Source organism: Aulostomus chinensis, chromosome 2, assembly GCF_037954235.1.
Source record: "Aulostomus chinensis isolate RoL2024-O1b breed Wild chromosome 2, RoL_Achi_v1.0, whole genome shotgun sequence".
Lineage (NCBI taxonomy): Eukaryota > Metazoa > Chordata > Actinopteri > Syngnathiformes > Aulostomidae > Aulostomus > Aulostomus chinensis.
Genome location: NC_141321.1, coordinates 2103213 through 2120004, shown reverse-complemented (window position 1 = coordinate 2120004; position 16792 = coordinate 2103213). Strand labels below are relative to the sequence as shown.

At 43.7% G+C, this 16792-nt stretch overlaps 1 long non-coding RNA gene across 1 annotated transcript; it reads right to left on the bottom strand.

Moving 5' to 3' along the window:
- Positions 1–1891: 1891 nt before the first annotated feature.
- Positions 1892–3401, bottom strand: LOC147268768 (uncharacterized). The gene is made up of 3 exons (XR_015111156.1): positions 3295–3401; positions 3044–3136; positions 1892–2904 (listed from the first exon to the last, which is right to left on the bottom strand). It is a non-coding gene; the product is annotated as an uncharacterized LOC147268768 (long non-coding RNA).
- Between the last annotated feature and the right edge of the window lie 13391 nt (positions 3402–16792).

The following is a 16792-nucleotide window of genomic DNA, read 5'->3' as shown; positions in this document are numbered from 1 at the left end:
GTCCTTTGAAGCATCTTTCAGGAAGTTCTCCACTTGATGTTTGCCTGGGGTGAACTTATCAAAGACCTTAATGGCCTCTTTGACAAGTGCTCCATACATAGTTGCCATTCTATTTTTACCTGCAGTGAGAGAATGATCAATGAAGAGAAAGACTTTTCATAGCAGATGAAAGACACGGACTTTCCAGCACCGATGCAAAGACAAATGTAACCAAGCTAAAAGCTGGTTCAGATCAATGCTACACAACAAAACTGCAGGATGTTCCAGCAAAATATTCCTGCAACGTGAATGTGTCAGTTGTAGAAAATCTGAAATTGTTGTATGGAGTCTCAGAAGTTCCACCATGTCACATCTCCAACTGCAGTTTTCCAACTTTGGAAGACGCACAAAGTAAAACGAGTGATCTTTCTGATTGTTACTCCATGAGAAGTCTGATCCCCTTCAGTTGCTAGATGGCCTCTCTACCTCTGTGCCATGCCAAAGATTCTGTTCCTGTGCTGCATTTTTGTCACTGTCAATGTTTACACAAACAAACTGCCAGTGAGAACCTCTTCAACTTGACCACCTACCAACCATGATCACTCCTCAACTATGATGTCTCTGAATCTACCAACACTCAGACATTTGCATTGGTTTGTACCTGAGGTCTTCCTGAAAAGAATGAGTCAGCTTACCAAATAAAAACTTCAGGTCAGAGATGATTCAAATGTAATGCTCTTCAGCGTACATTTGTCTTCAGGATCGGATGTCTTATATGAGGCCCATTCACCCGTTACTACACAGTCACCAGGTGTTATCATGCAGCTCTTCTGTGATGTTGCTGTGATCAACCGGTGACAAACAGGTGCTGTGTGTGTGTGTCAGTCATCATGACAGGAGCCAGTGTTCAGAGCCCCAAGACCAAAGTGATGTCACAAACTCACGGTCTTCCTCCTGAAGCCTTCCTCACCACCATTCCACTCAGACTCTTACTGTAACTGATATAACAATACTTTATCAACACTTTGGAAAAAAATAAAACACAAGGTGACTATGAAGGTTATTATTGTCCACTGTTTAGTGCTGGAGAATCAGATACCCTCTTCTTCCTCTTGGCCATGATGGGTAGTTTCTCTGCCATAGGTGGAAAGTATTTTTACTCAAGCGCTTTACTTTTGTTCCATGTTGAGGAATGGGTGTTTCAGTTTTTGCATAGTCAGAAATGTCATTTTATTTTACTACCTTTTGATGGACCCAACATTCATTCATTGTCTTCCGCTTATTCCTTACTAGTAAGGGTCGCGGGGGGGCTGGAGCCGATCCCAGCGTCTACGGGTGAGAGGCGGGGTTCACCCTGGACAGGTCGCCAGTCCATCACAGGGCCAACATACAGAGACGAACAACCATTCACACTCACATTCATACCTACGGTCAATTTAGAGTATCAATCAGCCTAGTCCCCAATTGCATGTCTTTGGACGGTGGCAGGAAGCCGGAGTACCTGGAGAGAACCCACGCAGGTACGGGGAGAACATGCAAACTCCACACAGAAAGATCCCATGCCCAATCCGGGACTCGAACCCGGAACCTTCTTGCCGTGAGGCCACAGTGCTGACCACTGCACCACCGTGCAGTCCCTGGACCCAACAGTTACTTTTAAATTTGAAGAAAAATATTTTTGAAAACAAAATATTGCAGTAATGATGAAAATACTACTACACTCTTAACCTGAATTAGTTGCATTTACTCGCGAATTGCGTGGAAACCTGTTGCCCTATACCACTTTAGTTTTTGCACAAGCTGAAACTAAATATGCTGACTTTTACTAACATGGAACGTTAACTTTTTACGCAAGCTGAAACTGGATATGTTGAGTTGTATTAATTCACTACAACTACTGTTTTTTCCTCTAATTTAATTACCTTTTCTTTTGTTTTTTAATATTGTAGAAAACATTGTTTCAATTAAATTAGATGGAAAAAATAAACACCTTTAAATGCTCCAACGCATTTTATTTTGAAGTAAATGGCAAAACACAGCCAGTGTTGTAATTACAAACTCATCATCAGGTCAACATCAACACATCCAATCTAAAATGATTCGTCTGAAAAAGGTCATTTCAAATCATTGAAACAATTATGTGTGTGGGTGTTGAATGCATCACAAATTTACAAGAAAAAACATGGATGTGCCCTGAGATTATAATGGTAAATCCATAAAAAAAACAAAATTCACAAGAAACCTCTGCTCAAATGTACAAATAACAAATATTCATCTGCCTAAATGGAGGGAGGCCAGCACATGGACCAACAGAGGCTATCAAATCAGAACAACATCCAACTCCATCTCCAGAGATGATGATCTTATGTCTCTCTGCTACAATTCGTCTCAATTCTAATTTCACATAAGTCACATCCTTCAGCCCGCTTCCTACAGCATTTAAGTGTGTGTAGGAGTGTATGTGTCAGTGTCTTTTGTGTGTGGGTGTTGAATGTGTCTGTTGTTTGTGTGCGTCTCTGCGTTTTACGTGTGCCTGTTTGTCGGCCTGTTTTACAGAAAATAAAGAAGGTTTACCCCACGGTTCAGAAAGTGTTTTTACTGGTGTAGCAAAAAGAAGCAGTCAACAGCTTATTACAGTAGAGCCGACATCTCTTTACATTGCGAGCTGATTTTTCAAAGTCTGTAGCTTCGGTTTTAGGTTAGTCTGGCCTGACGAGAGCAATACCTGTTTAGTTAAGATGGAGTGCATATGTGAGTCCAAACAGAATGCACATTGCTTTTGGCAGATCTTGAATGTTTCCCATCACTTCTCCCTAAATGACGCTTTTCAACGAGGCTGGACTGAGATGCTGGGAAGATGTGAGCACGCTCAGTGAGAAGTATCCCGATGTCAAGGTCACGGAAAGAATCGTCATCATCAGATTCCTTAATAAAAAATAACAGAGGAGCACAAGCATTCCATTAGACTTCTCATTTGGAAACAACTTCAATCAGTATACTGTAAGAGTGTCCCGGTGAAAAATGAATAATGGTGAAAATGATAAGAAAGCAAGAGCTTACTTACAAAGCCTGCTTTGAAGAAGTTTGTGGGGTTGTCCCCCAGGATGATTGGAAGCCCTCTGAGCACCTGTGTCCAGATCGCAGTTGGCTCGGTAGTCTTTTGGGAATTAAACAGATAACAAGTTAGATAGCTAAAATGAAAAACAAATAAGGATCTATAAGAAATTGAATGACACAACCAATAGAGTGGCACTATGATGTTTTTTACAAAACCTGTAAAGAACAATGCCAAGAACATAATGTGTATGGACCTACGTTGGTCTGTTGGGAAATCTGTGTCAACAACTGTCCAACATTCCCTCTCTTGGAACGAAATATCTCAAGGATTCGAGGACTGTGACGATCGATGCTCTCAAAGAATTCCTGCTTGAGGTTCTTGCCCACAATCCTGCTGAACTCCATGAACACCTGAAAAATACAGAGAACAAAAAACCAAACAACCTAAGAACCTAGAACTGAGCTACACAAGGCAAGCCATCTGCAAAGTAGAGCTGAAAAACATCCATGAATGTCCTTTTTGTATGATTTGAAATGTTGATGGAAACAACATGCCCGAAATTAAAAAAATCAATGTTTTCCTTTAAGAGGACAAGAGAAATATACATCAGACACATTATATGATAGAAAGACATGAGCTATCTTCTCTTTCATGAGCCTCGCTCCTGGAGACAAGGGTGTTTGCTCATCAGTGCTGCTGCAACACTTTCGAACTGGGCAGCAGTTGGGGAAGCTGTGTAGCTATACATGCTCTCTGCCAATCTCTCAAGTATGTCATGTTTTAGTTCTTTTGATACTTTAAGGTATGTTCCCTCACTCACAAACTGCAGATCTGCTTGCCTAAGTCTACACTGTACATCAACAGAAAATGTTGGGATGTCAAAAAATTCTGGCCACTGTTCCTGTTGCTCCTGAGATGAGTGTGAGAGTATCTCTGTATCTGCTGTACTCAGTGTGTCACTGAGGACTTCATCAGGTGGAACAGGTACCAGCTCAAGGACAGGCAAGACTTTAACTGTTGGTTTTTCTGGAAGTTCTTCAGTATCTGTCAGATTACAAAGTTCACTATTGAATTCAGGGTCTTGGTCTTGGAGACTGAAGTTGTATTGAAGTCCCAGTGCCTCTTTAAGCTTGCTTATCAAAGCTTCAACTGCAGAGGGCCTTGTACTTAGGATGACTTTTCTTATATCTGCCTCTGTTAGAATGACCCTCAAGGTCATCTTCTGGTTTGCAGTCTTATTGGGAATAGAAACAATAATTTGATTAGAAATGTGACACATCGAAAAGGTCATTCAGTTGCTGAGCCATTGCTATGTGCATCACAAAAATAGCTGATTAATAAGTTGGTTGCTTAAGTTCAGTGCACTTTGTTTTTCCTCCAGAAGAAACATGACTGTAAAGACAGGTGAAATGATGTAAGTGTTTATGTAGACATGCAGTGGACCATTAGAAATAGTTTTACACATCTATGGAATAACAGAGCTGCACCAATGAATAGATTACATGTATGTTAATAATCAACTGTTTTCAGATTTGAGTGATAATTTCAAGTGAGAATATTTGAAACTGTCACACTGGGCTTTGGAAAACACTGATCAAGCTGAACCAACACCAGCACCAACACTGAACCAAGCTCTGAGTACTGTTCTGAGACAAAGAAAGAAAAAGTGGAAATTCTCAAAAATCAAACTTAGCACAATCAACAAGAAAAAAAGAAATTATGGAAGTCTGCGAGATTAAAGTGGTACATCCATTAAAAGCTGAGTGTTGCACGCGTCTGTTGTTTGTGTGGGTGTTGCATGCGTCTGTTGTTTGTGTGGGTGTTGCATGCGTCTGTTGTTTGTGTGGGTGTTGCATGCGTCTGTTGTTTGTGTGGGTGTTGCATGTGTCTGTTGTTTGTGTGGCCGTTCTATGTGAGATTTGCAAGAGAAAAATGTGATGTCCCCTGAGATTAAAATGGTAAATCCATTAAAAAAAGTCTAATTCAAAAGAAGCCCCCTTCTCAAATGTACAAGAAAAACATTTTCAAAAAGTCACACATTTAGGAAAAAAGAAAAAGAAACTTCTCAGTGTGTAATTATAAATTCCAACGTGAGCTCTAAAATAAGCTCCAGAATCTTCCATTACCATCTGGACTGATTGCAGAAATCACACTGTGCCTTCTTAACACAGAATATGACGTCTGAGGGTCACGACTAAATTTGACCACATGTGTATGCTGAAAGAGGGAAAACATCATTCAGCTCTTTCAGCTGCACCACACACAGAGAGGGGTCACTGCTGTCACTGATGAGTTCGAAAGATCTCAGATGCTCGTGGTACCAAGCAGTCATCTCATTGCAAACAAACAGGATCTCGGTGTTGAGTGCCACTATCTGTTTGATCTGCCTAAATGAAGGGAGGCCAGAGCATGAACCAACAGACACTGTCCTGTCAGAACAATATCTAACTCCATCTACATACACTGATGATGCAACAAGAACTGATGTAAGCTGAGGAACTCTCTGGCAGAAAACCTGTAGGACATTCTCAGGATAAGATGTGACTGATGCTGTAGTGACCTTGTCCATTTACACTGAAGGCTTGAAAAATGAACTTGTGTCCAAATAGTAAGCAATCATTTTCTGATGCTTAACAGCCAATGTACTTGCTAGATTTTTGAAGTTGTGTGCATTACGAATCACCCGTTTGAAGAATTTGTGTTTCCCCTCAAATCGCATTGTCCAAACATCTGAAAGGGGACCAAATGCTTTGATCATCTCGGGGTAATGCTCGAGGAAGTGATGTTTCGGCCGTAATCTAAAATCTGGGAATGTTGTTTGCAACAAGTCTCTGTGCTCTGACACTTTGCAGTCAAGGAAATGTACCGACTCTTCAGTGTGCTTTGTTGCGACAGCCAACTCAACAATGTCTTTTAGGAGCAGCAGAATGTTCCATGCATTGTCTCCCTCTGGGACTTTATGGCCAATGATAAGTGGGAGCAGCCTGAGTGGGGTCAAGTTCTCATGGCCATTGCCACCTATGGTCCCTTTGGTAGAGAAGCCGTGGGCAATTGGCTGAGGCTGGTCAGTTTTGTCATGAAAAGCATATTCAAAAGTTTCATGGCATGGTTCAGTGCTTCTATGGTGAAATATTTCTTCGAAATCCTGTCTGAAATGCAGAGCGATAGCTCAACAGGAACAATCCCTTCCAAAAGGTCATGGAGGATGTCAGGGGGGTACCCACGGACAACATGAAAGTGCTCCAGACCGTCAGTCAAAACACACTCTCCTTTAACACCACACCGTTTTGCCATAGTGGGATCCTGCTTTACCTCCTGCACATGCTGGTTGTGAGAGTCTATAGTGCGGGGTTCAAAAGCGCCTGAATAACTTCCTTGGCTTGCATCTCGCTTCTTGTCGCCATGCAGAACCTGCAGAATCTGTCCACTGTAAAGCTTTGGAAGAATCCTGCCAGAGAATGAGCAGCCAGGTTATCTGTGGCCACATACAAAACTGCACCTTTGACACATTCTCCCAACTTCTCAACATACATACCTGTTGCTCCAAAGAAGCGAGATCCTGAATGAGAGGGTGGAGAATTTTGGCGTAGCCAAATTCTTTTACATCAGAGACTTTATACAAAACGGCAAGCTGAATGGAGTGGAGTGTGGATCTGTATTTGATGGCACATTAGCTATCACCCAATACACTGCACTTATTTTATGTTTCTTTTTAGATGTTCCTAAAGGATTGGACACTTCAAAATCATCTGTGTAAAGTCCCACCGCGATTTTGAATTCCTCCCCTTTAAGGAGGTCGTTGTCATTACAGTACGAACCATCTCTGTATGAACTGTACTCATGTTGCACATGCTTTTGGATGGGAAGAGCTTTATCCAAAATGTCTGCCCTATTTAACATCTTCTGTAGCATTGGATGCAAAGGTACATATACAGCACTACATTTTTTTTCCTCTTTCAATAAAGGGACTCCACTGCTTTAAGTTTTTATTCACTTACGCTGCTCTCCGTTTTGTTGCCAATAAGGGGCCATCCTTGCCGCAAAACGTCATGATCACATTGCTCTTTGCAGCAGCCCTGACTAACTCTTCTACAACTGAATCGTCTACATCTGTATGCTGTTTCAGAATATCCTTGACTGTATTATGCAGCAGTGGTTGGGCTAGTTCACACATCTGTAACAGCTGTTGTATAACTTCTTGTACTGTATTTTCTGGAATGTGTAGCACTGTTGGCATCTTTAAAAAGAGAGCTGCTGGGTTGTGCTCCAGCTGTTTCTCTAGATCACGAGGATCTTCACTGGTCCAATCCTCACTGTCATCTGATTCGGAGGTGTCATTTAGAGGCTCATGTTCTTCTTGGGCCACTTCATTAGTTACACTACCAGAGACTATTTCTGGCCTGAACATCCTCCAGTTGTGTGTTCAGTGCTCCTTACTTCTGTGTGCATTAAATGTAGAATACACATTGGCTCAACAATGGTAAATGGACTCAATTTTATATAGCGCTTTTCTACCTTAGCGGTACTCAAAGTGCTTTACAGTGTCATGTCATTCACCCATACATTCACACACTGATGGTGGAGCTACCATGCAAGGCGCCAACCTACTCATCAGGAGCAATTATGGGTTCAGTATCTTGCTCAAGGACACTTTGACATGGTCACCAGAGTCGGGGATCGAACCAGCGACCCTTTGGTTGCTAGGCGGCCACTCCACCCCTGAGCCATGCCGCCCACAATGTCACTGTTAAAAAATAAAATGGTAATAGAACCGAAACGACGTCTGTCTGACACATAAAACCGGCATGTAAACAAGCGTGTATGTGCGAGAGGGAGTGAGAAGGGGAAAGAGAGTGGGCACGGAGCGGGTCGAGTGGATCAATGCGTGGCGCACAGCTCTCAGCGTCCACAACATACACCTCCACAGCAGCAGCTCCTAGACCAGGGGTGGGCAACCATGTGCCATGGAGGGCCGTGTGTACGCAGGTTTTCCTTCCAACCAAACACTTTAACAGGTGATTCCACTGATTGACACTCTTCTGTGGCTGAAGGTTGTAGATAAATTTATTCATATATTTGCTTAAACTGTAGATTAATCCATACATATATATTTGCTTAAACTGTAGATTAATCCATACATATGTATTTGCTTTAACTGTAGATTAATCCATACATAATATTTGCTTAAACTGTAGATTAATCCATACATAATATTTGCTTAAACTGTAGATTAATCCATCCATATATATTTGCTTTAACTGTAGATTAATCCATACATAATATTTGCTTAAACTGTAGATTAATCCATACATATATATTTGCTTAAACTGTAGATTAATCCATACATATATATTTGCTTAAACTGTAGATTAATCCATAAATATATATTTGCTTAAAATAGAGTGCAGGATACACAAGGCAGTGAAGCACAGACCAGATTGTTTAAGAGTGGACAGGTGAAAAGGTACAACAGGGAATAGCAGGAGTGTAGCTCAGGGCTAGCATCACTTCCTCAAGCTAATCAGAGTCCACAGAATTTCTACGGTAGCATGAAATAGTGGGAGTCAGAAGTAGATAAGAGCAAGGTCATGAATCAGGGGAAAGAGAGAGAGAGATGAGCAAGCATATAGAGACATAGAAGAAGAATATGGTGGTGGACTACTACAGAATAATGGTGACAAACCACAGAAGGACAAGACTGACCATGACGCGGCTGACAAACCCGCCCTACGAAAAAGAAAATCAGATCTACAGTAGAACCCAGACTTTTTGTCTCTACTGAGACCTGAGCCCCCTAAAAAGTGGGCAAAGCCCAGTACTGACGAAAGATGGATGTCAGTCAGAAAACTACAGACAAGAAGAGGAGTAGAAGATCACTCGCCTCACTGCAGAGGATGGGATCCCAGAGAGATGCTACCTGACAGACCTCCACTGACGTGATAAAGATCACAAACCTATGCTAGGAAAACGAAAATGTGACATTGTGTTTGAGCGCGAAGACTCTGATGATGACGTGCCAACACGAAAAAGCCGTCCACCCAGTAAAGAACTCAGTAGACCAGGCAGCCGTTCTGCTAGCCCTGTTTCTGATCACACATGCAGTCAATCTACAGGCGGGAGTAGCAAAACAATGACGTTCGCTATGCCGCTGATACAACAACCGGGGGGGGGGGGGGGGGGAGTGATATACAAACCGTGGCCACTCGCTGGGATGAGGGTGCAGGACCCTGGCTGACAAAGTTACACTCCCTGACAGTGGGGACCACACTCTCCCTAGGGGACATGAGAGCCCTGGTAGGAGCGTGTACTTCAGTATCACGTGTACTAGACATCGACACAGAAGCTGACACTAACGGTGCACCTGATAACATGCCTTACACACAAATAGCGAGAGTGTGGGGAAATGCGCTGAGAAGGGCGTTTCCGCCCTCATGCACAGCCCCTCACACAGGGTTTTCCAGACAGCCTGGTGAGTCTCCCTCCTCCTTCATAAACCGATGCGAGGATGAGTGGGAGAACAGAACAGGTGAAAGACCAAATCATTCCCCGCTAGCAGCCACTCAATTTAAAATGGCTCTAGCAGGAGTGTCACAGGAGGTAAGTAGTGAGATGGAAAATGATCCTCATTGCAGTGGAGATAAGTTGGCACAGTGGTGCAGAGTGTTTCCTCACAGACTCAGACAAGAAGACGGTGACTCAGCTAAATCTAATGAAGAATTAGAGGACTTGAAGATGCAACTGACTAAACTCCAAATAGCACAAGCTAGAGAACAAGCAGCCGGTGCTAAGAAGTCTGCCAAAGCAGAGAAACAGATGGTGCAACAGCACCCGCACCTGCACCACCAGCACCAGTAATGCCTGCACCTGTGGTACCAGCTTTACCGTACTATCTACCGCAGTGCCAGTGGGCTCCACCTGGACCTCAGCCTCATTCTACTATAAATCACAGCCTCCAAGAAGCTCTTATCTCTGACAGAAAAGTGGAACTTGCAGGTTTTAAAGGACAGCCAACTGCCATCCCATTTACCCACCCCCTCCGAATGGCAGTCAGTGAACAAACTTTGCAGCATCAGTTTGTGCACTCTCCATCCTGTCCTATTCCCCTGATGGGAAGAGACTTGTTGACTAAATGCAATGCTTCTATTTTGTGTGGTGAAACAGGACTGGAAATATCTTTCCCTAATGGAATAAAGATGACACCTACCAACTCGGTGCTGGCCTCCTCAGTGACTGGACAATGGTTGATGCATGAACCTGAAGTTACAGAGAATGTTAACGCTACCATCTACTGGGCAGAACTGTGTCTAGATGAACCTGGTCCCCAAAGTCTGATGACTCTTTTCCATCAATGGCGCCCATGGAGTAACTCCATGCACCCCTATGATCCTCCTACTGATCCGTATCATTGTACTCTCCTCTATGATCGATATCAGACTAATGAGGTATATGAAGAGGCGTTTAGTCAAGTGAATGGTTCACACTGGATGCTGCAGTCAGATTGTATATATGTAAATAAAACAGGAGTGGCAGCCCGTGTGGTGTTGACCCCCGAACAAGATGAATGGTTCCAGATGTCAGATACCTCAGTCCCACATATCTCACTGTTGGTGGGAGTTAGAGTGGATGCTCAGGATCTCGGACCAATGACCAAAGCGGCCCATTTAGCGACCGACTGGAAACAGACACAGGTGGCAGGCTTAACATATTCAGCCTCCCTAGAGACTTATCGCATCGCTCATCACACTGTGACCCCATCGGTGTTGCAACAGTGTGAGTTGACGAGACAACATGGACGTGAAATTTCAGATAGTGACATGACTACAGAACTCCTCAGTACCATATCGCCTTCGGTGTGGTCAGAAGGAAAAACAGACGTAGGACACTGTGACCCTGAAACACCAGTAACATTTGAAGCGTCACCTGGACCGCCCGTTTGGATATCGCAATATCCACCTAAGCCCCGTGCTGTCGGGCCCATCACTCAGATTATCAAGGACCTTGAACAAAAAGGTGTTCTGGAGGCTTCCACCTCTACTTGGAACACTCCTATTCTACCTGTAGGGAAACCCAACGGAGATTGGAGAATGGCTCATGACTTGAGAGCTGATAATGCACGTGTAATCACGCCTCCTATCTCGGTTCCAAATCTGCACACTGCCCTGTCTCAACTATCTCCAACACAACACTTTTTCACAGTGATTGATCAAGCAAACACATTCTTTTCAATACCTCAGCCAGTTGACCTGCGCAAGTACTTTGCATTCACGTGGAACGGACACAGATATCAGAACACTGTTCTACCTCCGGGATTCTCTCTCTCACCTGGCCTGTTCAATCGTGCGCTACATGAACATTTATCTAAAACCCTCCACCTCCCACCAGGTTGCATGTTACTACAGTATGTAGACGATCTTCTCATTGCCGCACCCACTGAATCTGAGTGTCTACAAGCCACCCAGGCATGCAGAGGGACCTTCGAGAGCCTGCTGATCAGCTGCATCTCCGTCTGGTCTGGGAGCTGCAGGGCCTCAGACTGGACGTCTCTGCAGAAAGTGGTGAGGACGGCGGAAAAGATCATTGGGATCCCCCTCCCCCTCATCCGGGACATAGCAGACAACCGCTGCCTGTCCAGAGCCCACGGGATCCTCTCCGACCCCACCCACCCGCAGCATGGACTGTTCTCCCGCCTGGCGTCTGGCAGAAGGTTCCGCAGCATCTGCTGCAGAACAGCCAGACTCAGAAACAGTTACTTCCCCCTTGCCATCAGACTGCTAAATGCCAAATAACCCCACCCCCCACCCACCCATGGACAACATCAGAATGGCTTTAGGGACCACTTCTTTCTCAAAGCACATTTCGCATATGGACAACACATTTCTGTGCAATATTTCTTATTTATTAATTACCTCCTATTTGTGCAATACAGATACTGTTTATTCTGTTGTCTCCATTCTGTTTCATCTATTTATCTATTTATTCTCTGCTTGCACTCATTATTATTAGCTCTTGTTGTTTTTAGTTTTAGTTTCTGAGTCTATATTTCATTTTTTAAACTGCCCTATAATTCCATCCCTGTTGCAAATGCGGAAGCCAAGCAACGGCATTTCGTTGCCAAAATTTCGCTGTGGTGTTTTTTTGTGCAATGACAATAAAGGAAGTCTAAGTCTAAGATCCCGAGCCTTAGGAGGCTTTAAAGCGTCAAAATCCAAATTACAATGTGCGCGCTCCCAAGTCACATTTTTGGGAAAGTTAGTCGCCGGTAACGCCACTTCCAATTCTGCAGAGCATCGTAACACCATTCTGAGATATCCCAAGCCTCAAACAGTTCGTGACATGATGTCATTTCCGGGCCTCGCGGGCTACAGCCGTCATCATATTAGCGACTACACCCACAAGACGACCCCGCTTCGCCGGCTAGTTAACGAACAAGGACTGAAGAATAGGTTCAGTCCCTTGGTGTGGACACCAGAAGCAGAGGACCCATTTGTTCGAGTGAAACAAGAACTAGCAACGGCAGCCGCTCTTACAGCGCCAAATTACTCTCCGACTTTTTACCTTGATGTTTCTGGAAAAGAACACCATGAATGGTGTTCTTTTCCAGAAAACAGGGGAAGGGAGGCGAGCAGTGTTAAAGTATCTGACTGTAGCATTAGACACAGTCGAAACCGGAGACTGAGACAGAGGAGAGAGGAGGAGCATGTCAGAGTGAACGTCACACTTGTGCGTGATTCAACATGGCGGCACACATCTGAAGATTCGAAAACAAGCTAACTCCTTAACGCCAAGTTACACAGTTGGATTAATCGAAAACTCAAACTACGGTAAGAGATTTTCAACTCTCTCATCCACAAACAATCCTCAAAATAAATCTGGAAGAAGAGACAGTGGAAAGTTTGCAGGAGTACGTTGATGAGTGCTACCACCGACTCGTCATGGGTGAGACCGACAACGTGGCGACCCCGCTTCCTTAAAGAAGCAGACCATCCAGCGCACCCTCATCGCCCGATAAGGATTTCGGAGACATCCTGGAGTCAATAGACAAGAAACTGACAAGTTTCGGCGCAAGACTCTCTCTAGTGGAAATCCTCCACAGAGAGTTCCAGGCTCTCCGTGAGTCGCTGGAATTTAGCCAGCAACAGGTGGCTTCACTGGCCGCTGACAATCAAGCCCTTAAAGCCTCCATTAAAACACTCACCGAGGGGGCGACGGAGATTACAGCGGAGAACAAACGGATGAAAGAGGCTATCCTCCACATCCAAGCTAGGAGCATGCGGGACAACCTGGTATTCTCCGGCATACCTGAGAGGACGGAGGAAGACCCCGAGATGTCCATCAAAGACTTCCTCCACAAACTGCTAAATCTTCCGATGGAGACCGTGAAGAACATCACCTTCCACCGGGTGCATCGCCTTGGAGGGAAGAGGCCAGAGAACCGGCAGCCCAGACCCATCGTTGCGAAGTTGGAACACTTCAAGCAGAAGGAGCTGGTGAAGAGCCGGGGCAGGGAGCTGAGAGGAACGGACTTCAGCGTGAACGATCACTTCCCTAAGGAGATGCTGGAGCGCCTGTTCCCTGTCAGGAAGAGGTTCATCGACGGTGGATCCCGCGCTGTCATCACGGTGGATAAACTGTATGTTAACGGCCAGTTGTTCCGTGATCCGGAGATCATCCCTTGGCTCTACTGAAGTGCGTCTCCTCTCTCCACCCGGAACTCACCGGATTCAGCCGAGGATGGTATGAGCATGGTTAAGGTCATGGAATAAGGTAACACCAATTTCTCTCATTCGTTGTTGTTTTTTTCTTCTTTCTCTTTCAATACTGTGTTAAACCTAAAACATAAAAACGCACGTGGTAGACTGCTACATGCGAGTTCACTCACAAGTGTGTATTTACGTGTGTATTTATGTCACCCCTTTGTCTTTCCTGTCGTTGTTCTGTGTTCCATGTCATTTTTAAATGTGATGTTTATATGGTTTGTAGTGCAGGGATATAATATTGTTACATTTGCAACACACATGCACTCTCATCCTCTTTGGCGCCACCACACACACGCGTACGCTCAAAGACACAGGTACACGTTCCCTTGCTCACTCACCTACTTATTACAATTTACACTCAGTAGATTAGTTTAGACACGAACAAACTACGGTTTGTCACTTGGAATGTGCGTGGAATCGGCTCATGTGAAAAACGGCTAAAAATTTAACACACCTACAAAATTTACAAGCAGACATTGTCCTGTTACAGGAAACCCATCTACCTAAAACAGGTAATCATTTGTAAAGCCCACAGTTCCCGCACACATACACAGCGAGTTCTAACACCAAGCAAAGAGGCGTAGCCATTCTGATTCACAAAAACGTCAGGTTCACTTGTAAAAACACCATTGTAGACCCAGAAGGTAGGTTTATAATAGTCACCATATCCACACACAACACAGAGGTATGCATGGCCAGTATATATGGTCCAATGTTGATGACCCCTCCTTCTTCCACAGCTTCTTCACTGCACTTTCAGCCCACTCAGACACAGCACTCATAGTAGGAGGGGACTTCAACCTGGTATTCAACCCACAAGTGGACAGAATCAGTACAGCAGCTCGTCAACACAACTGCCAATCATCCGATATAATTAAGCAGTGTAAGAGTGATTTTGGTCTTTGTGATGCCTGGCGCTCACGCCACCCAACGCTTAAGGAATACACCTACTGTATGTATATATATGTGTGTGTATATACATATGTGTGTGTATGTATATGTATGTATGTATGTGTGTGTGTGTGTGTGTGTGTGTATATATATATATATATATATATATGTGTGTGTGTATATATATTTTTTTTCAATGGTCGTTCTAAGTTTACGCAGCCCCCTGACTTTGTCCAAACTGAACCGAAATGGTGTCGTTAGTTTGTGCAGAAAAACAATTGTTGGTGCTGCTTCACTTTCTTGTCGTGTTTTCCAAACTAGTTTAGTTGAGGCGTCTTTTTCCGCCTTTTTTCGTGATTGGCACTTTCCTGCTTGTTCAACGTCGCCGGTCGTGCTGCCTTTTCTAGTGCCCTTAATGTCTCCTCATTCATTGGCTGACTGTCCGTAATAAGGAGTGTGGCTCATCTGTTTGTGTGTGTGTTACCATGGAAGCATGGATTCACTCCAGTCCATTGAATTGCATCAATGAGCGAGATATTTTCTCTGTTTGTCGTTGGCAGGAAAAATAAATGTGGGTCAATGATGAAATGATTTTCACTCAGTAAATTGGGCTTTTCAACTGCAATTAAAAAAAACTTGAACTGAACAAGAATAAAATTGTCTGATCTCCCACAGATGAGCATGTATGGTTATTCAGGTATTGCTATATACTGTAGTATGTATACACTGTGAAGAGGAGCTGGCTCTTTGAGTGCTGTTTTGTAACATCATGAAAGCTGTTAAACCCTAACAAGAAACTCAAGCTGGAGAGCAGCTGATTTTACAAAGAACCTCATTGATTTGTTCTGTGGCCCTGCTAATTGTGTGCCAGTTCGTTATCTACCAGGTAGGAGTTATTAAAACGTAGTAGGCTGAGACATTTCCTCCATAGCCACACAGGCCAGTGTCCATGTGTGTATCTAGACTGTCCTTGCACATTCACGAGCTGGAAAAACCTTTAGAGTCACACTTATCGAACACACAGCAAGTTAGAAATAACAGGTGCTCAGTCCACTACGTTCTCATGTCAGACTTGTGGGTGTGAAGAACTGTCAACAGAAAAGGAAAGCTTCAGTCATAGTAATCAACACCTCAGGCAGTATGAAAATGTAACTTGTAAGTTTGAAGGATGTCCATATCAGTCAAGTTGTGTAGCATGTACTGGATTCTTCATAACTTGGGACCTGGCTCTCATTCAGCACTCACCTCTATTGATGTAGCAGTTTTGTGCAAGAGTAATGATGTAAAGACTTGGATATAGTAAAATATTAGAGCCACTGTTATCTGATCTTGTGCCATTAGAAGAGCGTGGTGTCTTTGTTTCAACCCTTGGGACTTTCGTCAAGGGTACAGTGCATAGTGTTACTGCTGACAATTTGGGTGCCCATGCTTTGGCTGGTTTTGTAGAAAGCTTCTCTGGGCATTCTATTGGTAGATTTTGTACTGCTCAGAAAGAAGAGATCCAGTCAGCTGATGTTTATTCAGGTGCTTTTTCTCTTCGAACCAAAGAAATACATGAAGCACATCTAAAGACTGCACCGGACACTGGAACGAGTTGCTTTGGAGTGAAGCGAGCTTGCCCTTGAACTGAGCATCTTAACCATTTTCACGTTAGCACAGGTTATCCCCCAGACACAGTGCATGATTTGTTTTTAGGGGATTGTCCCAGTTGAAGTAGCACTGTGTTTGAGCATTCTGATCTCAAAGAAGTGGTTTAGTCTGGAGTCTTTTAACACATGTTGAAGGCAAGTGAAGTTCCCTTCATCACCAGTTTTGTTGATCATCATGTTCATACATCTGGACCTCTTCTAGTGAGGGGAAGAATGAGTCCCCATGGACTGGGGGTTCCATGGAGTAAAAATATGAACAAGATCATTAACCTGGAAATGTATTTAAGACAATAAAAACCAAAGTCATTTAGATAATTCCTCTAGAAATGTAAATAAAACACAATCAAGACCCAAATCACTTCTGATACAGAACCATGAAACAGGACTGGAGGCCATCATTTTACAGGATCCATCTTTAATGATCAAAAATAAATATAAACAAAATGTAAAATACAAAA